The sequence below is a fragment of the Pezoporus wallicus genome, unplaced genomic scaffold (genome assembly GCF_028554395.1).
Source record: "Pezoporus wallicus isolate ANWC-B61680 ecotype Strahan unplaced genomic scaffold, APGP_CSIRO_Pwel_v1 contig_6472, whole genome shotgun sequence".
NCBI lineage: Eukaryota > Metazoa > Chordata > Aves > Psittaciformes > Psittacidae > Pezoporus > Pezoporus wallicus.
In genome coordinates, this window is record NW_026641049.1 from 222,480 (window position 1) to 229,290 (window position 6,811).

The 6,811-nt window shown below is 36.3% G+C and overlaps 1 long non-coding RNA gene across 1 annotated transcript in view; it reads left to right on the forward strand.

Moving 5' to 3' along the window:
- LOC130606010 (uncharacterized) overlaps window positions 1-6,609 on the forward strand; it is a 49,316-nt gene extending 42,707 nt beyond the window's left edge. The window contains exon 3 of the long non-coding RNA XR_008973851.1: window positions 6,571-6,609. This is a non-coding gene — a long non-coding RNA (uncharacterized LOC130606010). The remainder of the gene's footprint in view (window positions 1-6,570) is intronic.
- The last annotated feature ends 202 nt before the right edge of the window (window positions 6,610-6,811 follow it).

Genomic DNA, 6,811 nt, shown 5'->3' on the forward strand with positions numbered 1-6,811 from the left:
GCCTTCAGAGTTTCTGGTCCATCACCCTCCTTATCTTCTGTGCAAGATAGAGTTAGAATCATAGAATAGTTAGGGTTGGAAAGGACCTTAAGATCATCAAGTTTCAACCCCCCTGCCATGGGCAGGGGCACCTCCCCCTAAACCATGTCTCCCAAGGCTCTATCCAACCTGGCCTTGACCACTGCCAGGGATGGAGCATTCACAACTTCCATGGGCAATCCATTCCAGTGCCTCATCACCCTTACAGTAAAGAATTTCTTCCTTATATCCAATCTAAACTTCCCCTGTTTAAGTTTTAACTCGTTACCCCTTGTCCTGTCACTACAGTCCTTAATGAATAGTCCATCCACAGCATCCCTATAGCCCCCCTTCAGATACTGGAAGGCTGCTATGAGGTCTCCATGCAGCCTTCAGACTGAACAGCCCCAACTTTCTCAGACTGTCTTCATACGGGAGGTGCTCCAGTCCCCTGATCATCCTCGTGGCCCTCCTCTGGACTTGTTCCAACAGTTCCATGTCCTTTTTATGCTGAGGACACCAGAAGTGTACACAATACTCCAGGTGAGGTCTCACAAGAGCAGAGTAAAGGGGCAGGATCACCTCCTTCGACCTGCTGGTCACACTCATTTTGATGCAGCCCAGGATACAGTTCTAGATAAAAAGTGGCAAAAGGTCACATCTGGAGTTCTTATTGGTGTAGGTGGAAGTTATATTAGCCATGATTATTTCAAAGAAAACATGAAACTAGCTGTATCATACTCTTACTAGAGTAACTTAAGTCCTCCTTGCAGAGAAACGCTAATTGAATGAGTGTTACGTCTGGATTCTCAGCAATTTTGCATAGGTCTTTCTCTTTGAAAAAATTCCCCTTTTTAATTCCTCTATGCTTAAATATGGGTGATTAAAGACTTCTTAGTTTTTCATCTTTGTCCTGAATATAGAAGTACTTTTCACATGTTATTTCTCTTGGCGAAGTTAGAAAGGAAGTGAAAGGAAAGAGTGCCTCATTTGGAGTAATCTTAAGAAACTGCGCTAATTGGTGAACATATACTGGGGTTGATCTCTGCTAATATCAGTGGCAGCTTCTCTTGCACTCAAGAAAAAGGCTGCAGTGCCATGGGAATAGACGTTAACAGAGTTCATGTTAGTGCCTGCTTATTCCTGATGGCAGAAGGTCCATGCAACAATTAAAATTATATATTTGTAGCTAATCAGATCTTGAGTATAATTGCCTTCAGGATGTTGTCTTAAGCTATTTACTGTCTATAGATAATGTCTACTCTGGCATTTTGCTGCTGCTTCAAAAAAAAACCCTACAACCAAAGAGGAAAACTGTAGTTTCAAACTCATGAAATTGTTGCTTTGTTCATGCTCTGTCATTGACTAGCTGTTTCATAACTGTCCAATGTGAATGGATAGAATTTTACTATAAACTGAAAACAGTAAAGTTCACATCAAGCCTTTGGCTATGACTGTTGGGAATAGATAGGCCAAGCAGTACAGAGCAGTGAGGCATTGCCCTCTCAGATTCAAAACAACAGGTTTTTATGAAAGCATACAAATGCTTTTGGGATCTGCCCTATGATTTTGAAATAGAATAAATGTTTAAATTGCTCATCACAGTGTTTGGTTGTCCATTCCTTAAAAATGGTCACTGCACCAATTGTAATTTCTGTAAACTGCTCAGGCTGTAAGTAGTAGGCATCATAAGAACAAGAAATTGTTTTGCACTAATTTATATTTAGTGTAACCTAATTATTCTTAAGTGATAGGTGTCCCTGCCCATGGCAGGGGGGTTGGAACTAGATGATCTTAAGGTCCTTTCCAACCCTAACTATTCTACTTGCCTTATGCATCTACAGTTTAGACTTGGCTAATAATTATTTCTTGGCTAATAATTATTCCTTGGCTAATAAATATTGGTCTTGGGAGTTCAGAACAGTTTCTTCCTCCCCTAGAATTTAATTATCAGTCATTTTGTCTCCATGGAAATAGGTGACAAAACCCACCAAAATTTCCACTGAGGTGTCAATATATTAAATATATTGAAATAGCCAGTATTTCCATAATGTTTTTCTGAATCATTGTGTACTGGGGCTAAAATACTGGGAGCAAACAGTAAATTCTTACTGATTTCCTGGTTGGTTTTGTTTGGTTTATTTGTTGTTTGGTTTTTGTGGGGGTTTGTTTGTTTGTTTGTTTGTTTTTGGTGTTTGTTTTTTTTTAACAATAAGACTCTAGTATGTGTTTAGAAATGTTGGGAACATAGAGGAAAGTACTAACACAGAGATTAGGTGGTTAGTTATTTTCATTATTTTAAGATGATTGTTGATTGTCCTTGTGGGTTTGATGTTTGTTACTTCAGTCAAAAAGCTGAGATTGTTTTTCTTGGCATTGCCCCACATATGACCTGTGTTTTCAGACATCTGTAGGAATCTAGTGCATTTGAGATACGTAACTCTTGTGAGCAGGACTTTCCTCATGACCAAAAGACTGCCTGCTGTAAGAAAATTGGAGCAAGGTGGTAGGCATCATAGAAACACCTGCAAAAAGAAAACCCATTGTCACAAAGTAGTGCTCATCTCAAAGAAAGCATCATGTAGGTGGACAGGCTGAAAAGTTGGGGGGGAAATAGAAATGTTAACAGATGTGACAGTAATTGTTCTGATATATAACAGATGTGTGATAATTACATATTTTTATTTTGTGATATTTAGAAACAGATTAAAAGTTAGAGGAAAATACACAAAAGAAGAGGAATTAATTTTTATATAATTTGATACTCCTACAAATATAGTTTCACCACTACGATGCCCGTCAGTTTTTGATACAGTGATATGAATCAGGTTCTACTCTTTGCTGTAGAAATGTAATCCTGGATTAGATTTGAAAACCATGTACACAGAACATTGTGTAGGATGAAGGTCCTTTGCAAGATCATGTTTTTCAAGGAGATTAAGAAAAGTGTTTTTTGTTTGGTTTTTTTTTTTGTGACGTTAATGGCAAATACCCATAAAGGAATGGCAGTTAAAGATATTTGGTTATGTCATATCCAGAAGGTTAGTTACGGCATGTAATGAGGAATCTGTAACAACCCCGTGAAGTAATTTAAGTGAAAAAACATGCTTGAGAACTACATACTTCAGCTGCTTTTTGCTCTTTTAAATGTCATTACTTTTAGCATTCTATTTCTTTTAGAATAAGAAATGCTGGACAAACTCCTGTTAATACTTATTATTCTGGGCTTCATAAGGCACCTGACAAATTGATACACCCAAAATGAAAAAAAAATAAAGATGGAGTGCATTGAAAGCTAGTGATGAAAAATAGCAAATGTAAAATCTTACAGCTGCACTTAGCATCAAATGAAGTGAAAAGACAAAGGAATAAAGAGAATGCAAAAGGAAAAAAAAAAAAAGCATTTTTCTTCATGATATTTTCATTTTCAAAATATTTTAGGGGTTGTTTTTATTTTGTATCAGTTTCCTAAGACATTCTATAAACATTCTAGAAAATGTTTGACTTTTTTTTTTCTTTTAAATTTAAGAACGGCTTGCTGTAGGGATCATCTGTGGATGAGCTATAATGCTGGCTAAATGGTAAGGTTAAACCTTTTCTATACCTCCCAGTTCCCTTATTGGAGCAAATGAGTCATATTCCTGTGACATTCAGAGGAGGAATTGGAGGTCATGAGCAGGACTGCACTTTGATTACTCACAGTTCTTTCAGCAGCCACAGCAGTTCTAGTTATCTAGCCATGCTGAGATGCTGATGGTGGTGCTAAATTTCTCCTGCAGCTGATTGGTAGTAGAAATTCATCTTAATTTCTTCTTCAAGCCTGTCTAAAGTATTTTTCCTGCGAGTCTGTGCCGTTCTTCATGTACTACTTCATTCTCATGTTCTTTAAGGTAGATGATGTCATCTACTAGGGAAGATAAAGTATCTACAAGTCACAATTGTCATGGTATGGTAAAAATACAAACAGACTTCTGTCTGAGATGGAAATATATGGAAATAAATGCAAAGAAAAGAAATTATGAGTGTCCTGTGTTTTTATGAAATAGCTAGTTAGATTTGTGTGTGAGACTTCCAGTGGCTTTGACTCTTCAGAAGTCATGTTTCTTGGAGAAAATACAGATACATGATACTTCTAAGAGACTGAGAGGTAGTAAGTTTAATATGAAAGTATTCTCATTTTGTATATGCTATGACAACAGCATAACAGACGCATGGATTGTGGGTAGAAAATAATATTCCCTGCTTAGCTTCTTTTTCTGTATTAGCTTAGATTTTTGAATGATAGAAAATAAATCTGTTTTATGGTCTATTCTCTTAATTTCAAAGCAGTAATGCCAGAGGTATACTGAAGGTTATTGCATACATCTTGTGCTTCCGCAGTGAGTTAGGCAGACATGGTGAACAGAAAATTATCAGTTTTTGTGTCTTTGGTTAAAACAGGTGAACTAAAGTATCTAGAAACCTGTACGCCAAGGGACAGAGTCAGAAATTCAGGTTAGATTCATATTGAAACTTTAAATCAGGCCAACTTTGTTGTGAAAGAATGAATTGAGTTGTCATTTCTCCATAGTACGTGATTACTGTTGTTGGAGTGGATTTGAAGCAGAGTCAATTTATTTTGTAACGCACTCTGCAGTAAATAATGTTAATTTGTATAAGTAACAAGGTACAGATGGAAATATTCATACCGCTCACTTATAGGCATATAATTGAAGTGTGTAAATTGAGCAGCTAATCTGGCCAGGCTTCTCATATAGTCAATAGATACGTAAATATTCTATCAGAGGGTCCAGATCCAAAATCTCCAGTTTGCAGTAACTTTACCTGTACTGATAACTAATGACTTGGTCTCTGCTAGGTCTTAACTGCTATTCTGCGGATACATCTGTCTTGCTTTGTTTCCAGGGAAGCTGCTCTGAAATCAGTAAAACCACTATGTGTGCACAGTCATTTCCTCAGTTTCTATTTATTTGTTAGTCCACAGAGGATGGTGTAGGTCTTGCCTTGCTAACTAGTCCTTTTATTTCAAGCAGCAGTGGTCTCTGCTTTTAGATGTGTTCTAAAATTCAGATTTGTATTTTGCTTCTGTCAAGAAAGGAGCTGTCACACTCACAGAAGAATTTGTAGGGTCAGTGCAAGAGAGACATAGCAGAAATTTTGCTTTGATGGCTATTTTGTCTCTTCGTTTAGGTTGTTTGGGATTTTTACATTTTTAAATTTTATTATTTTTTATTTCATTGCTGCAGTGACTGGGGTCACTATGATTTCAACTCTTAGCTTTCATAAACCTAATGTCAGCATTTTCAAACATGTTCCCTCAACATAACATGCCTTCTGGTTTTCCATTTTTATTCTGTTTTCAAAGAAAGCCACAGCGGTGTGTGATGGGAAACAGACACATGAGAATTCTGTGATTTTTATTCTATCGGAGAGCAGATCTTCCCTGTGTTTTAAATGCAACATTGTATTCAAGTCTGATGCAAATCCTAACAGCGCTCTTCTGAGCAAGTATTTTACTATGGATGCAGTTTGATACTAAGGCTATATTATCAAATCTAGTCTTTCATTATAGGTCTTGCTTCTGGTATTGGAAAAGATAGGAAAATTAAATTTTCTGAATTGTTGTATCAGAACCTTTTTTCCTTTATTAAAAAAGTAGCTTTTTTTTTTTTTTTTTTCCAACTAGTTAATGAAAGCTCAATGAGGCAAAAGTTGGAAATGATAGGGGTGAGGAGAGGTTTCAATCTGTAGGCTACAGGAAAATATGGAGTGGAGTCAAACTTGAAAAAATAGCAATGTAGCAAATAAAGTTAGTGTGTATGGCAGTATTTTCTATTTATCAAATCTCTGTAGCTGAAATTTTAGAGTGGAAAGGTTTCTCAGCTTTATTTCAGTTATGGTTTGCATTGCTCAGAACCCACACAGATAGCTTAAGTTTTTCTTGGAGAAAAGTTTCAGTGATGTTCCTTATTTGTTGGAATATAAAATATGTTCTGTATTATTGCTTTTCTTTTCTATGGATAACTCATTTTGAATTGCATAGTGGAGTCTGCTTTTTCCCTATTATTACACCAAGTTGAAAGAGTCCCCCGCACAAATAAAACTGGAACTTTGAAGGTCGAATATATTTTAAAATATATTCATCATTTCAGAGGATGACAATGCACAGAGAGGAACATAATCTTTTAGGCAGAAATCTTATATTCTTTTTGGGGAACTGTATTTTGCTGAAAGAGTTAAAAAAAAAAAAAGTAAGGAAAATGCAGTTGAGAACATTTTATTACAGTTCTGTGTGTTTTCAGAAATTGTATTTGTGAAGTTTCCTAGAATAATTGGAATACAGTTGAAGCCAGGCTTTGACTGGTAATCTATGATTAGCATATACACTCAGTGTCCTCAGTGAGTTTAAAATCCACTATAAATTTCTAAGTTGAAAAGATTTAATTCTTAATGTAGGAAGCAAACTTTTCCTGAGAAAAATACCATGGGGTATTTTGTACAAGATAATATCACCAGATAGGTTTATTTTTTTCCTTCACGGTTATCTTTCAGGGAGAAAATAGTCTGAAGACGGAATTCCCATCTACTTCTATAGATCAAAAGTTTGTGGAGAAAAAAACCAAAACAAACCAAACAACATAAACACCCTTGCAAGTGGAAACTCGCTTTCCAGCCACCTATCTGGGTTGCTCCCAAATAGGGCAGAGAGTGTCTTGCAGATGGGAGAGATAATTAACATGTCTGAGAAGCTTGTAATGCTCCAGTGAAACATGTATTGCTTTGCTAAGGTTCC